Source organism: Colossoma macropomum, unplaced genomic scaffold, assembly GCF_904425465.1.
Source record: "Colossoma macropomum unplaced genomic scaffold, Colossoma_macropomum, whole genome shotgun sequence".
NCBI classification, from domain to species: Eukaryota; Metazoa; Chordata; class Actinopteri; order Characiformes; family Serrasalmidae; genus Colossoma; species Colossoma macropomum.
The window spans coordinates 31478566-31495427 of NW_023494799.1; the positions used below are offsets into that span (position 1 = coordinate 31478566).

Below are 16862 nucleotides of genomic sequence, written 5' to 3' on the forward strand. Positions count from 1 at the left end.
TCAAGTTTTTGGGTCTCTCCCCATTCAAAGAGATAGGAGTCTGGGCTTGTATGACTGGAAATAACTGTCTGGCAGCATTGCAAACATGGCCACAGAGTGAACAGACCTCACTATGAGGGCTTTGACCAATCGGCACAGCAGTGACACTGACATGGTAGTATGCATTACGCTGGTATCAAGTGTATCAAGCACAGCAACACTGCTGCTGGCCACTTTATTCAAAACCTCCATGTTGTTGGTACACCTCGTAGACAGCAGAGTCTACAGCTCATCTTTTTCCATGTATAGATTGTGTTAGTCATCCTCTAGTCCTTCAGCAGTGGTCCATTTCTGACCACAGATCTGCTATGGGTGGATAAATTTGGGTTATGGCAGATTTCTTAACCTAGCAGCGACACTGACGTGCGAGTAAAAACCACAGCAATGCGGCTGTGCCTGATATACACACATACTAGCAAGTCAGTGTCCTTGCTGTGCTGAAAATGGTTCGCCATTCAAATAATATCTGGTCAATAACAGTCCTGTGGACCAATGATGAATGGAGAGGACAGCTGACATAATTGTGCAGCAAAAGATGGGCTACAGTCTCTGTACATTGTACAATATAGGTGTTTCTAATAAAGTGGCCAGTGAGTGGAAATACAAGCTAGTGTTTCCAATAGGATGGCCTGTGAGTTGAAGTAGATGGCAGGGGGTGGCTAATAAAGATGTTTTGATCTTCAGTTTATCAGAGTATTTAGTGTTACAAAAGTACAATATTTTTTTTACAGAATCAGAGCATTATGGTGTCCTGATCTAACGTCCTAGCCTAATATGTTAGCTTCATTTTAGCACACTAACCACAAGCTAACAGCTAGTCCTGATACAGCAATACCACACGTTATGATATGCTGCAACACAATATAATATGTTTTATTGTTACCTCCCTAGTAAAGTATTTAGGCCATCAGGACTCTGAGCACCTCACACCCAATGGCCCTCCCTCCGGCCCCTATATCGCTCATACTCTACTCACATAAACATCTGACCAGTAATGTGGACCCAGAACCCCACACCCATTACCTCTCTCTCATAAGATGGCTGCTAGAACATTACAGACTTTCACGCACAGCAATGTACAATTCAGCAGTAGCTGAAAAAGTTATTTTTGATGTGATTTTCTGATTAAAAGTTTGGCCACGCATTGAAGCCCAGCTGGAGGCCCCCTTAGCAGCCAGCAATGCCTGGACGTCTATTTAGAAGGAAGCAACAGTCTCTTCCTGTGTCACATGCTTTAGTTCTGCATGCTTGATTAAAATGTGACACTATTCCGTTTTTACAGGGATTAAGGGTTTTAATGGACTTTCACAGGAACAGAAGCAATGGAGGCACTTGTTTGTATTATCAAATAATATCAAAATAACAGACCAACAGAGTCTTCCTTACTCTTCTACTGCGTTTCCTGCACTCTTTAAAATAAAGGCCCCATGATGCTGTAGCAGACCCGCATTTAATTCCTTGAAGAACCTTTCGAAAGTGGCTCTTTAAAGAACCATTTTTATAAATGAGATGTGTGACACTATTCAAAGTTTGAAGAACCTCCACATAATGTAAAAGCTCTAGGAAGAACCCTTAACCCTGTAAATGGCCGTGGCCCACCAGCAGGCCCAAAGTTTTATTACAGACTTCTATAACTAAGAATAGCTCAACCAGTTTGCACTAAATCCCTTTAGTTACTGAAAACTAATCCTTAGTATGTAATAAGGCTGGGATGTTAAAGGGTTAAACTGTAAAAAGGTTTGTCAGTTCAACCTAAAAAATACTTAATGTGGTAACAAGCACTTTGATTATATTTATTATGCTCAAATAAAAACAGCAAGAAGGCAAGCACAATTTTAATTTAGGAAACAAAGCAAAGTTTTGTGGCAATTCAGACCTCAAAAAACCCCAAATCAACTTCTGCCCTTTTTCACTTTTGACTGTGTAAAAATAAAGTGATGGCAAAGAAGAACCACCTTTGGTTCCCCCTCAAAGAGAGGTTCTTTAAAAGATATTTACTACAGGCAAAGGCTATATTTAAATTGTGGCAACTCAAAGAAACATTTGAATGCTTCAATGGTTCTGTACCATGACTGAGCACCTTTTGTATATGGTTCCTTAAACCCCTTAAAATCTCAGGCTTATTACACACTTATTATTTAGTAACTACACGGACTTTGATACACACTGAGCTATTTTTAGGTTATTGAAGTGTGTAATAAAACTTTGGGCCTGCTGGTGGGCCCTGGCCATGTAAGGGGTTGATCTAATAACTATCAGATGCTACTTAATACTTTGATACCATTTTCCCACAGTGGACACAGACATGGAGAGTTATCACAATGTAAAATACTGTGCAGAAGTAAGAGACTACCGTTCACGTTTCATTTCCTGTCAAAATGGCCACTACATGTACAACTTTTCAGAAGATATTTCTGAGGCAATAATACACTTAAATAGGGGGAAAGTCAAATGAAAATAAATAAACTGTGCAAAACCTGGTAGATCCACCAAAACTGGCCCCATCAGATAAACAGCAAACTCCTGTGGGTCTGAAAGGATATGTAGCTGTCAAGAAGCTGTTACTGAGAAAAGTGAATAGACAAAAAAAGAAGAAAATGTAAAAAATGAAACTAAGAAGCTGCTGGTGTTCTCAGAACAATGGACTGACCACCCCAGAGTCCAGACCTCAACATCACTGAATGTGTATGGAATTACTTGGATGGTGAGAAGCAGAAAATACACCCAACTTCTAAGACTGAACTTTGGAGGTGTGGAAAAATATCCCTGCTGATTTCTTGGAAAAACTGAAAGCCTTCTGAATAGAATGTAAGCTATAAAAAGGCAAAGAGTGGACACACTAAATACAAGAAAATTGATATGATATTTCATTGCTGAGGCTCCTGTGTTATTTTCTGTTTGTGTTTCCCATTTTTTTTTGATGCCGACCACCAAAATTCTCAGTTGTCTTTGTGCTGAAGGACTGTGACTAACTCACTCTCTCTCTTCTTCACAGACCCACTGTCATAAATTCATCATTTTTAAGAAAAACTATAAACAAAGCATGGAACATTTTTTATCACTCCTGCCTGGACACCACGCTGAGATTACTCTTTTAAAGGTTGACTAATCCAGTCACCTCCAGCCATGTAGTCTTCCTGTCCTGCATGGTTTCCTGTTTTCTGTTCCTTTATCAAGAAGAACTTCATCATTAGCTCATAATGTGACTCACTCAATCAGGTGCAGGAAAACCAACAAACTGTGCTATACAGGTGGAGCATCCAATACCGGTTCCAACCAGTTATTAAACAAACATTTTAATGATATATTGTCCATTTTTCTAATGTAGGGAGCCCAACTTAAGAAGATTCCCAGTTTAGTGACTTCCCTCCTCTAACACACCTAAACCAAGGGAAAATATCACAAAGCAGGATTTCTTAATTAGGTTGATTATTTGAGATAAAAGTTGAGATGCATTAATAGAGATGTATACAAAATCATTATTTGTAGTGTATTTTCTATTGGGAGGTGGCTGTCCCACACCCTAACCCGTAAATTTCAAATTTTTTAAATAAATAAATTTAACAAAACTTAAATAATTAAACATTTATTAAAAACAATTTGAGACTGAATCCCTGTCCCTCATGGCCACATAGTAAGCAGTTAGATCCCATTGTTGTAAAATAAATGTGTCCCAAAGTCTGAAAATCAGTGTGTAACATTAAAAGCTGTCACTACCGAAACATGCAGTAACCTTTTGTTATGTTTACATGAAAAATATTCTGATTTTATGTGTACAGCTGTTCAAAGCTGTGTTTGCTAGTCACGTAGTGGCTAGTATTTTTGAGTTCTGGTCAAAATGAACTAAAATGGTCATTTCTGAAACCCTCCAATAGCTTTGCAATACCTTTGGGAAAAATTGGAGTGGTGTTTGTGATCCAGAACTAAGGATCCAGACTGTTATTTAACCAAAGGATGGACACGCTTATTAATATTATGTTGATTATGTTGAAGGCAAAGAAGAAGCACCGAATGAATAGACAAACTTCCAGACATGCACTAACTGAGGACTTCATTATGTACACTTCCTTGTTTCTACAGTCATTGTCCTTTTTATCAGCTCCACTTATCATATAGGAGCACTTAAGCCCCCTTCACCCTGTTCTTCAGTGGTCAGGACCCCCGCAGGACTACCACAGAGCAGGTATTATTTGGGTAGTGAATCATTCTCAGCACTGCAGTGACACTGACGTGGTGGTGGTGTGTTAGTGTGTTAGAGTGGATCAGGCGCAGCAGTGCTGCTGGAGTTTTACAACACCTCAATGTCACTGCTGGACTGAGAATAGTCCACCAACCAAAAATATCCAGTCAATAGTGTCTTGTGGGCAGCATCCTGTGACCACCGATGCTGTGGTGGTCCTGTGGGGGTCCTCACCATGACGAACAGGGTCAAAGAGGGCTAACAAAGTATGCAGAGAAACAGATGGACTACAGTCTGTAATTGTAGAACTACAAAGTGCTCCTATATGGTCAGTGAAGCCGATCAAACGGACAATAAGTGTAGAAAAAAGGTAGGTGTACCTAATAAAGTGCTCGGTGTGTGGCCTTGGCTGCCTAAGAAATTCTGCTTTGTAAAACAGCCCCTCATTAGTTCATGAGTGGAACCGTGTCCTGCCCTCCAGGACTGCAGGTGGGCTCCCCTGTTCTGTCGTAACCGTCGACTCTGTGCCACTGAGATAACAGGTGGTTGGTCAGAGGCGCTCAATAGCGCAACTTTCCCTTTAAGACTTTCTGTCCATTCTGCGTAGAGCCTTCATGAATGAAACCACGTGACCAAACATCATATGACGTCTGGCCTCGGCACAAGAGAAAGAGGATCAACAAGGAGAAGGCGGAGAGGAGCGGAGCAGCGATTTCCGAGGCAAAACACCGACTAAACTTACTCGCCGTCGCTTCGGCTTCTACTTTTTGGCCCTCTTTTGGCTTCGAAGACGGTTCCCGTTCGGGTTCGGTGAGTAAATGTGCCTTTCCAGGGGCGGGAAAACGACCCGAAGTTGGCTTCTGCGCTCCTCCTGCGCTGAGGTGAGGGCGGCCGTGTCAGTGTCAGAGTCAGCTAAGCTCGCGCGAGGGCTGTTTTGCTGTTTTGCTGAGTGTGCACGCGCCTCTCTGGTGCGTGTGCTCGTGTGCGTTTATGTGTGTATTTGTGTGGGGTCAGGTATGTATTTAGCTCTTTGTGGGGATCATAAGCTCACCAGGACGGAAAACGTCAACATTATCATGTTGTGGGGACATTTGGCTGTTTTGCTGAGTGTGCACGCGCCTTTCTCTCACAGCGCACGAAAGAGAGAGTGTGAAAGAGAGTGAAAGATCCCTGTGTTTACTGTATTCAGGTCTTTGTAGGGACCTAATGTCCACATGATAAAGAAAAACTTAATATTTTGCTCCCCATTAAGGAAATGGTTTAATCAAAAACGCAGCTTTTGTTAGAGAAAAAAAGTAAATCGCCCACCGCTTAGCTTTCGGTTTTTGAGGTTAGGGTTAGGGCTGGGTTAGGTGTAGGCACAGCAGTATCGAGACCCTAGAATAGGTAGATGGAAAGACCCCTTGAAGACAGGCATACGAACTAGTGTTTGTGTGTATGTGTGTTGTTGGCTGCCTTTGCTAAGCGACATCGTGCCGATATGAGGAGGTGTGGGGGATATTAAAGGGCTCGCCGTGCTGATTCATCACGGTTGGGTCATTAAGCCGAGGCACCGGGAGGACACCCACAGCCCTGCCCCGCAGAGAGGCACTTTAACCCGCACACAAAGAGCTCGGCGTTACAGTGTGCGTCGGATCGCGGTTGGAATCAAGTCTACAGTGTGGGAGCATTTTTCCCCTTCCCCTCCACCCCCTCTTTAGTCTGTCAGTCAGGTGTGGGCAGCAAGGGGTCGTCGGCTTTTGCGTAGCCATGTTTAATTTGTCACATTTTCGGAAATCGTTTGTGCACAGAGGGTCCAGGCGTGCTGCCTGTGGGAATGTAGCTTAGCTTTGCCCCCCAGTAGCTCCCAGTAAGTAGCTCGTCGAGAAAACGTGACCGTGAGCTCAGACACCAGCCCATATCCACATCTACGGAGCTGGAGGTAGACAAACCGGCCATATCTACTCAGCTAGGGCTAGACACGCCAGCTAGGGGTAACACAGCCACCCAGGTGGGGGTATAAAGCCGAGTGGGGAGCCTCTGCTGCTTCAGCACAAACACCCGCTGGAAAACAGCACAGCGGCGACACGCTGCTAACGTTAGCTGAGGTAAGTCAGGAGATTATGTAGTTAGCAGACTTATTTTCTGTTAACTGAAAAGAGACCTGTTTGCCAATGTCGTAGTAGCTTGGCTGGCTAATAATAGACGTCAACGTGGCTGTGTCCAGTTTTTTCCCTTCTGAAAGCTGCCAGCTCTCGAAGTCGTTGTCTATTTTTATGAGGTCGTTCGTTACGGCAGTTGTTGTAGTAGTACAGGTTAGTAGTAGTAGTAAGTAGTATACGGACAGATTTGAAGTGAAATTTATTCATTTTAGAGGGTGTGAAGAAGTTTATTCCCTTCCACGACGATGAAGATACATTTCTGTTCGCTTTTGAACAAGGAGCTTGTTGACAAAGTGCACTTTTTCGATTTAAATTTCTCAACCGGGCTTCGTGAGTAACGTTAGCGACGTTAGCCACCGTTGTCTCCTTCCAAAGCAGGCGATTCTTTCGCTAATGACTGAACGGCGCGTTTGTCGGGGGGCTGTTTTAATCGTTTCATTTACATAGAGCCGACAGCCATGTAGTCATTTCGTCGCTTGAGGTTTTGTTGTTATTTTGTGTTTGTTTCTATAGTGTTTTTTGTTTTCTGAGTGAGCGAACCGGGCTGCTGATTCATCACTCGTTGCTGTTTGCGAGCTCCGGCACCGGGGAGCCATGGCAACGCGGGAGCTCCGCTCAAACACATTACTGCATAGGCACTATGGGAATGCATTAGAGCAGTAGTAACTGTTATTATAACACATATAATAGATGCGTTACTATTTTAATACTTAAAACAGGAATCACTGGAAATGCATTGTATGAAGACATTATAACCTTATTAACTGTTATTACAACACTTATAACAGAGAACTTGACTGATTTAGCGCTTAAAACAGTAATCACTGGATTGCTTTTGTGAATACTTTACAATGTGATAACTGTTATTATAATACTTATAACAGACAACATTACTTTTTTAAGACCTAAAACAGTAATCACTGAATATGCATTGTGTGAACGTATTATAACGTTAGTAACTATAACAGATAACCTGGCTGTTTTGGCACTTAAAGGGGAACTCCACCAGTTTTTCAAAATTTCTGCATAATTAAATGGTTAAGATGTAAAGAAAGTCATTCAGAGTGGTTTAATGTGAAATGCTTCATTCTAGAGAAACTTACTGAGTCAGAATTGTTCACAGTGTGATGATAGGAACCAGACGTCTGAAGAGTTTATTGCCTCTAACACCTACCTCTCAAAAAAGTTACTGCACAAAATCGTTATGTATATGCTGCCTGTTGCCTGAGACATTGTTTTATGATAGTTTTGTGAAAAACGTTTTGGCCTAAAACGTCTTGTTAATCCATTTAGATCAGTCCATTCATAGCAGAGCAGTACATGCAGGGCTTTTGTAAGGCAGATTAATCCGCAAAAGTGTTTGACGATTATCAGATTTTTCACATTTTCCGCTATTTTACAACCATAAACATTACATATAAAAACTCAGAAGACATGTGTAGGCTCACCAGTGGTTTTGGATAATAAATAAAATGGCTATATTTGTGTTGTAGACATTGAGAGTAGCTTTTTCTACAGCAAACCATTTTACATCAGACCACTCTGAATAACTGTTTACATTGCAATGGCGGAATTATGCAAAAAATCAGTGTACTTCTTTTTTAAACAACAATAATTACTGGCTGCTTTTTTGTGAATGCATTATAATGTGGTAACTGTTATTATCATTTATAACAGATGATTACATTCTTATTATTATTATGAATCTCCACTTAAACAGGCACATTTCTAGCCGTAACTAGTTTAGAACTGTTTACTGTGGCATTGATAAATGTTATGGTAAATCTTGACTTAGTTCTTTACATTTTCTAGGTGTTAATTACTTTCAGATTGCGGAATTGTATACTAAGTGTTTATGCTCGGATTGGTGGTAATGTGTAGTTACTTCATTAATATGTTTTTGTAAGTGCTAGTGTGGTCTGCTCTTGCTGACCATGAACATGCCGATCCTAGTTTGGGGACCTGTGCTGTATTTTGAAGAATGTAACCTGTGTTACTGAGCCATGCCTCAACCTGTCTTTCAGATTCAGCCCTGATTTGTACCTTGAGATATCAGAATTCACTCCGTCACTGCCGTTCTGACACACGTGCGCACACATGTCCCTCATGTTGGGAACTGGAAAGGCCCTGAGATGTAATCTAATTGCCCTGGTGCTCAATTAGTTGTTTGTTGTGCAAATCAATTAGCTGATTGATTACAAAGGCACCATGTGAGGGGGATCATATAGCTACAGCTTCTCTTTCAAGAGCCACGTCCACCGTATTATCCTGAAAATTCTCCAATAAAATCTGAATTGTAATTTGTGGCGCTTGGTGCAATTAGTGGTGTAAATGGTCCGGTTGAGAGGCCGGGGAACAAGTGTAATTTGATCATTGGAGTACTTAGGCTGCACTTTAGGCGGTGCAGTTTTTGCTCCCCCGTTCACTTTCCCTGGCTTAATTGAACGCTGACCGATGCTGATGGGCTGAATGTGCTGATGGTTGAATAGAAAAGCAGCAGGAAAGAACGAGATAAGATTAAGAATGTGGGATAGGATTGGTGGAGACAGAAGGGAACAAGAAGCTTTTTGTCTTCAAGGCATTCTCCAAAAATGCTGAGGCAACTGAAACGCACCCTCGCTTGACAGATGGCGTTTTCACTTGTTACTTAGCTTGCTCTTCCGCAAGTGTGGGTATACTTAGGCATAAAATGAGTGCAGCAGGTCTATGGAGCATTTGTGTACGTGCATGTATGTTTAGGGGGTGGTTTTTAAAATATCAGCGTGCATCGAAACTAAGTTCTTGACCACACGGTTTCTACAGTGACATACAGTACTGTACAAAAGTCACATCAGTCAAAACAGCCTTTGTGTTCAAGCTATTCATTTTTTTAGTGCTAGGAAAAAAAGGAGAAAGCATGTTTAGCAGAAAATTGCACACAAACTTTAACTGAATGCATTTAGGGTGTCAACCTTTTGCCTTTATTATAGCTTCCATTCTTTTCAGAGGATTTGCTTTAGGGTAATTTTTCCACACCTCCAAAGTTCAGTCTTAGAAGTTAGTTGTTATTTTCTGCTTCTCACAATCCTTGTAATTCTAAATTCAATGAAATTGAGGCCTGGACTCTGGGGTGGTCAGCCCAAAGTTCTGAGAACACCAGGACATTCTTTGTTTGTTTTGTAGATTTTCTTTTTTTGTTTATTTCCTTTTGTATGGCTTCTTGACAGCTACACATACTTCAGACCCATAGCGTTGAGTTATCCTCTCGAAGTGGAAGTTCTCATGTTTGATGTGAAGCAAGAGAGGATCATATCTCTCAAAGATGAAAGCTGTAAGTACAGCTTATCTGATGGGGACTGTTTTGGTGGTCACCGGGTCTTGCATGGTTGTTAGTCCCATTTTCTCAGTATCTTTTAAGCATTTTTTTAACTCAAGTTTTGGAAACTCCTGGTTTTTATGTATTTTCCTGACTTTCCCCTTCCTTATGCAGGTGCGTTATCTTGTATCTAAACTCCTCAGAAATATATCCTGAATAGCTTGTACTTAGTGACTAATTTGACTGAAAATTAAATGATTGCAGGGGATTTCTGAGATGCGCCCAGCACTGTATATGGATTTTTATACATGTGTGCGCTTTCAGGTTTTTGCTTCCTGTAGAATTTTGCTGACTCCTTCATTGCCTTTAACCTTCGTGGTGCAAAACAAAGAGTTTGGTTGAGAAGGAAACACAGTCAGCTCACCTTAGATGTTCATATGTGCAGATATGACTGTACTGTTTTTACCTATGCGTATTGTTATCTTACTGATAAAAACAGCATTTTTCTAGCAAGAACTTTGAGTGCATGTTAACATACATCAGTGTGTCTTTGTATGTGGTGTGTGTTTTTGTGTCTGTGTGCTTACTTTACAAGCTTTGAATGCTGTACCGGCAATTTTTGGGAGGGAAAAAAATGCGACCCTTGCATCACCACCGCATGAAAAGAAATGCGATGGTTTGCATTTACAGTAAGAGTTTTGCAACAGATGGCAGTTTTTTGTGCTTCCTCTTTCTGCTAACAGGTACTCAGGCTCCTCTTTTTTTTCACTAGCTCTCTTCTGTTTTTTGCTTCCAGCAGAATGATGACGAGGGCAAATAACCAAGTGTCTGGACAGCCCTCTTGTACTGTATGCATACACGGATGTTGTAAGCGTCTGCAAGGATATGGCTATTTAATTAGACTTTCTCTGGGTATACTGTGTCAGCCTACCTGTCCGGTCAGGAGTGACTCATGCTGGACAGTGAGGGCGAAAAAGCCCCTGAAAAGCTTTTTGTTCTTTTATCACTATCTCTCCCTCTCATACCAGGTGTAACTGGAGGAAGGCAAACCGATTTGGAACCTTTTGCCAAGGCACTGAAAAATGTGTCATCGATCTTTTTTTGGAAGAGCAACCTTAATTTATTAATGAGGTTCAGTGGCACATTTTTGCCATAAAGTTTCCGAATGAGTGATGCACTCCCCCGGTGTCTCTCCCCCTCATTTTTGAGGGCTGCTATCTCTAGCACTGCCTTCGCTCTGTCTGTGGCAGGCGTGTTTAATAAATATATGTTTAGCGGGGGCGGTTATGGGGACAAATGAATGGTGCTCGCTACTCGGCAAGTAGCGTCAGACGATCCTGAGATTTATCACTGTTTCGGAAGGAAATGCTGAGCTTAGACGAAGCAAGAGCCCTCCGTCTCATCAGCTTTGGTTTACACACACATGCGCGTGAACACCCACGTGCACACTTGACACATACACATTTATGTACAATGTCAGGACGTAGGCTCGTTCATTTGGCGTATCTGTTATGTATATGTAACTATCTCTGTGTAATAACATTTTCTAAGCATAAAAAATAGCTTTGTTTAAAAAATCAAACAGTAAACTACTGTTATTCATGTTTTAGCATCAGGCAACTGACAACATATTTAACAGAAAATTACCCCAACAACTAATCCAAATTTTCAGCATTTATTGTATTTACGCTTTTACTATGACTTCGGTTCTATTCAAGAGACCTGCTTTCAGTTTTTCAAAGAAATATGCAGGGATATCTTTTCACACCTCCAATCCAAACACCGATATATTTTTATATATCTAATCTGCTCAGAAATTAATGGCTGTTTTGATTGAATATTAAATAAATGACGGGTGGTTACTGACTTTGGTACATTACTGTAGACTTTGCAAAAAAGCACATTTTGGTGATTAGCCATGCTCTTCTCTGTTTTTTTTTTGTTTTTTTTTAACAAAGTCAGGACATTCTTGGCCTGAAAATGTATGAAATCAAATACACACACAATGCAGAAGTTGCTTTATGCTAATGTTCATAACACCCCTCACACAGTCTACACTTTCTCACCCACACAGATACACGCTTACAGACGTAGTGAGGTGTGTGTGTGGGAGGAAGTGGGTTAGGGAGGGAGTTGTCTAAGGAAGGTGAGGGGTTGATGAAACGGGGAAAGAGCTTAATGAGCTGCATCTCTATACGCCTTCCTCCGCAATGTGGCAGGTGGCTTAGAGTAAATACAGGCTCAAGGTGATCATTAACTTATTCTGTGTGCATGTGTTAGTTTCACTGCATGCAGGTTTTCACGAGTGCTGGTGTAGCATCAGGATGTTTGTAGTGCACAGTCTTTTTGCTTCAGAGCTCTTAGTAATTGACTGGGTCTTATTCAGAAGAACTGAGAGAAATACTTCAGTTACCTTGGAATGTTTGAATATCTCTGCTGGTTTTGAGTTTTCATTGCTGGAGTATAAAGGCTGGAATGTTAAAATAAATGAAAATGCATTATAGTGATGTTCAATAATATATGCACTCACAGCCTGCTATGTTGTTTTTATTGTCTTTGTTCCAGTACTGTGTAAATAGTTTTTCTGATATTTCTAAAAATCATTCTGAATCACACAAACCTGTTTGAGATCTCATGATGCGCTGGATTTAGGGCTGGCCCTAATAGCATTTTACAGGCTTTGAGTGCTGGTTGGTTCTTCTGAATGAGTACCTGAATACTCATGCTCCATACTTCCTTTATTAACAATATTATTTACATTTTATCATTAACCGAAATTTGTCAGTCGCCTCTAGTAATCTTATTTGTTTTAGATAGTTTCTATGAACATATTCCAGTTTTTGATTTGTAACAGTTTCATACAGTTGTAAATTGTACTTTTTTATGATGAATGCGCCAAAGAGGCAGCAAAACAGATGCGCAGTAACATCATAACATATGAAATAAGGAGATTGTCATTCAACCGTCAGGACTAGAGCCAAACATATGAACAAGTATTTGCTAATTCTTTTTGTTTAAATATTGTTTGCCATTTTAATATCTTTTACTGACTTGTCTTGCTTTAGTCTTTCAAAGAAGAGAGGGAGAGCTGTGAAAGAGTAAAGGGGAGCGTGTGGCTGTGTTCCACCTTTAGTTAACATTACCTGGGTCTGACAGTTGTTTATATTGTAATATCACATCCCTTGGTAAGTAATTGCCATTTTCTCTGGATTTATGATGAAACATTTAGTTTAAATCAGTGATAAATAAGCCTCTACCTTACTCTAACTCTAAATTCAGGACTCCACAAGGCTAGAATTCTGATAAGATCCAGACGGTTAACGAAGACGCTTCCAAATACTAAAAAATAACTGGATACCAATAATACGAACAAATACTTGAGTACTCGAATTATTCAGGCCAGCCCTAGCTGAATTGTTTCTTAAAGAATCCTAATCGAATTGAAACACTGAGGTCAGAAATTTACACCCCTAGCTGCGTATAGACACAGACAGCGGGTCTGCGGTCTTCATGGCCGCGCTGAGCTCCAGGGGGACGAGTTGAAAGGTTTTTTCAGGGGCGAAAAGGGACTGAAAGTGTGAAGAGAGTGAAGCCCAGACAAAGGAGGAGGAGAGAGGACTTTGGGGTGGTAGTGAGGAGGGGGATCAGTGCAGTCTATTCCTCCCTCTCTCGCTCTCGCTTCCCCTCCTCAGCAATGATGAAATAGGTTGTAAGAAGTTAAGCATAATCTCCCCTCTACAGTGGAATATCTATCTCCTGTCGCAAGCCCCTATCCCCTGTTTCAGAAAGAAAGCAGAAGAGAGAGCGGGAGTGTTTTTAAGGATGGTTTCAGTGGGAATCTCGAGCATTTCACAAGGTTTCATCCACCCGTCACAAACGGCCACAGCCGTGGGATCTGTTGCGCTGGTGTGTTCAAGAGTTGTGCAAAAATGGACATTTAGGGGAAAATGAACCAAAGTTGGTGTAGGTTGTTTAATGGTGTAGGCGTTAATGGTGCTCTGTGTTTTAAATAGAAAACGTAGCAGCAAAATAGAAAAAAGGAACCATAAGGTGTCAATTATGACATCACAATGATTGGTTCTAGCAGTCATTGTGACTGTGATGTCATAACGCTATTCTAATGTGTATCCTCCCCCACCACATCTTGCACCATGTCCTAACAGCATGAGAGCGACCAAATGTAGTATTGCATCACGTCACAAAGCCTTCAGGGCTGTCTACACTGGAAACTAACTGCACGCGTCAAAACGTGAACAAACAACAGCCCTATTAGAAATAGCTGCTTTGCTGACAGAGCTGTGCAGCTGTGGTTTTGGACGTGGTTAATAGAGTATATAACGCATCATTTCTTATGCCCTCATGTAACATTGGTAGTCTAAATAACATAATCAAAATAGAATTATACCACCCTGGTGTTGAGCAACTCAGTTATATCTGCAAACGTGTACCTGTTAAGTGTAATAAGTGTAAGCTTACTAGCTAAGTGTCCTTATCAGTGACACAAAACAAACAGTGTTCTCCTCCAACTTCCAGCACTCTTGCAGCTTTTCTCCAAATTGTTTACTGGATGGGTCCTAGAAATCTGAATTTCTCCACTTTTATTTTGAGGTTGAATGGCTGAGCTATATGACACAATACGTCAAAAATAGCAACTGGACGTCTGTCAAAAACGGCTTGTCTCACCGCATCATGGTCTGCAGCTTGCAGCTGGTGTAGACAGCTTCATTGATTCGTTGATTCTAGCACTCGTTGTGATTTCGTAATGGTATTCTAAAGTGTATCCTCTCCCACAGCACCTGAACGTCTTAAACATAGAAAAAGTCACAGCAAAATGCAAAAAAGAGGTATAAGGTGTCAGTTATGACATCACAGTGGTTGATTCCAGCACTCCTTGTGATGTCATAATGGTATTGTAACGTGCATCCTCCCCCCACCACACCTGAACGTCTTAAAAGGTTGAACTAAGTCAGTTTTACATCTTATTTATGACTCCAGACCCTCTAATGGGTTCAAAGTGGCATGTTTCAGAAGTTGCGGGTATCATCTGTAAAGAGAGGTTTGTTTCTATCCTTGGTGATATGATGTCACGCGTCTGTCTCTTCTGCTGTGCGGTGATTATGAATGGAAGATTGGCTTAGCAATCACAAGGGTACCGAATGCTTTCAAGTGTTCAGAGTGGACCTAAGAGGTACCAGCTATGCTACGGTTATTATATTAAAGAGAGTATTTTGTTCAGGCCACCTTATTTGACCCAGTTGAGTTTGCGCAGTGAAATATGGATATTCATAACATCTTTTCTCTCTCGCTTTTTTTTTGTGTGGCATTGAAGGTTTTCTTGGACTGCTGGGCTGCTGTGAGAGGATTCGTGAATGTCTCCGAGTTGCATCATCTCACCAGCAATATGCCGCAGTTTTTACCCGCAGTGGCGTGCTGCTCCTGGGTTTCTCACGCTGCGAAAAGCAGCCAACAGATAAACGGGGCGGCCCGAAAAAACCTTTCGGAAAGAGCTCGAAGACAGAGAAAGGGAACGAGCTTGTTTTGCAGTTGTTAGTCTTGTAAAGCTGAGTGTCAAGGACATGCAGGTGTGTTAATGTGGAGATGGTGGAGGTCACTACGATGCTGCACTGAAAAGCACATGGCCTCTCTTTAGGTGAGGTAGATTAGAAAGGTAACAGTCTTTTTTGCTTTCTACCTCTCTGGTGTCAGTCGGCTCTATTCGAGCCTGGCTGTACCCTCATAAAGGCTCGAGGAGAGGAAAGGAGTGAGGAGGGGGAGGAAAGAGCGGCGAAAGTGAAAGGAGAGAAAAGGTGAGTGGAGAGGTAAAGGAAAGGAGAGTGAAAAGAGGAGAGGAGGCGATGGAGTGAAGAAGAAGTGAAAAGAAGGGAAGGTGAGAAGAGGACAGGTGGCGGGAGGGGTCACTGTTTAATGCCATGGATGTCACCCCATTGTTTTCTGTGAGATGAATGCTTCAACCCTTAGTCTGGTTATTATGGTCATTGTTATGCTGTTTAAATATAATGACATTGTCTTTTTCTGGTTGATTTGATGTCAGAAACGTGGCAAAAATTTAAATGATGTTTTTGCTTACCACAAAACAAGACCGTATGCACAACAGCTTTCCAATAAATTTAAATCATAATAAAATATATTTTGAAGTTTAGTTCATGCTTTCAACAGAATTCCTCCAATGAGCTTTGAGAAGTAATTCATATAAATGTACATTTTTCTGATCGCTAGTAATAACTGCGACTTCTAAGGGGTTAGTTGCTGGTGTCCCACACCCAGAATGAGCCTAAAGCATTTCAGTGATGAAACACCAGTGGCATTGCATTTTTGTCTAAGAACAGACTTAATCTCGGTGTAGAAGACTGGCTGGAATTGCCATAGTGGCCTCCTGGGGAGGCAGACGCTGCAGTGTTCACATGAAGTACACGGGCCCGTACACTCCTGTGTTATGAGCATTAGGGATGTCACTATTAATCAGTTAAACGTGATTCATAAAAAATAAGAAACATCAGTTCAAATTTAGCTTCTCTTTAAATCTGCAACTCTCACAGAACCGGACTGTCATACCCATTTATATGCATTATATGCATTTTTCTGTGCAAGTCTTTTTAAAGGCTTTCTAGTTTGTCTCTTTCCAGTGATCTATTTTAACATGGTTTGTTCTTGTTATGTTTAGTCCATTTTCAGGCCTTTTTAAAAGCTTTAATTATTTAATTAATTGTCAGAAAAATCAGTAGATACTCGATTACAAGCTCTATCGTGCTCATCCATCCTGTAACGTAAAGCTGTCTGCAGCATTTTGCTCCTGAACGAGGCTCATGTGAAGTGACACAGTAAAGAGCTCCAGACTGTCCAGACTGGGTGGAATCATGCTGACTCATGGTGATGTGGGTGTGAATGTGGTGACGAAATGTAAAACGATGGCAGTGTGGACGGTCCCTTAGTGTGGGCAGTCCCTCGGTGTGGGCAGTCCCTCGGTGTGGCTGGTACCTCAGTGTGGACAGTCCCTCGGTGTGGCTGGTACCTCAGTGTGGACAGTCCCTCAGTGCCAGCTGGACATTCTGTTTAACGTGTAGGCTAACACTGTTACACCACTGCACTACAGAGAAAGACCAGAGAGTTAGACTGTGTCTCAAAGCAGCTTTCTGTCTGTCTGTCTGTCTGTCTATCTGTCTGTCTGTCTCTCTTCTTTCTTGCTTTC

At 41.5% G+C, this 16862-nt stretch overlaps 1 protein-coding gene across 2 annotated transcripts in view; it reads left to right on the top strand.

Moving 5' to 3' along the window:
* The first annotated feature begins 4880 nt into the window (after window positions 1–4880).
* The window catches only part of mafgb (v-maf avian musculoaponeurotic fibrosarcoma oncogene homolog Gb), a 40926-nt gene continuing 28944 nt past the window's right edge, over window positions 4881–16862 (top strand). Inside the window, exon 1 of one of the 2 annotated variants that reach the window (XM_036585980.1) lies at window positions 4881–5100. The gene's annotated coding sequence lies outside the window, so the exon portion shown is untranslated. The remainder of the gene's footprint in view (window positions 5101–16862) is intronic. The other variant, XM_036585979.1, reaches the window with a different exon arrangement.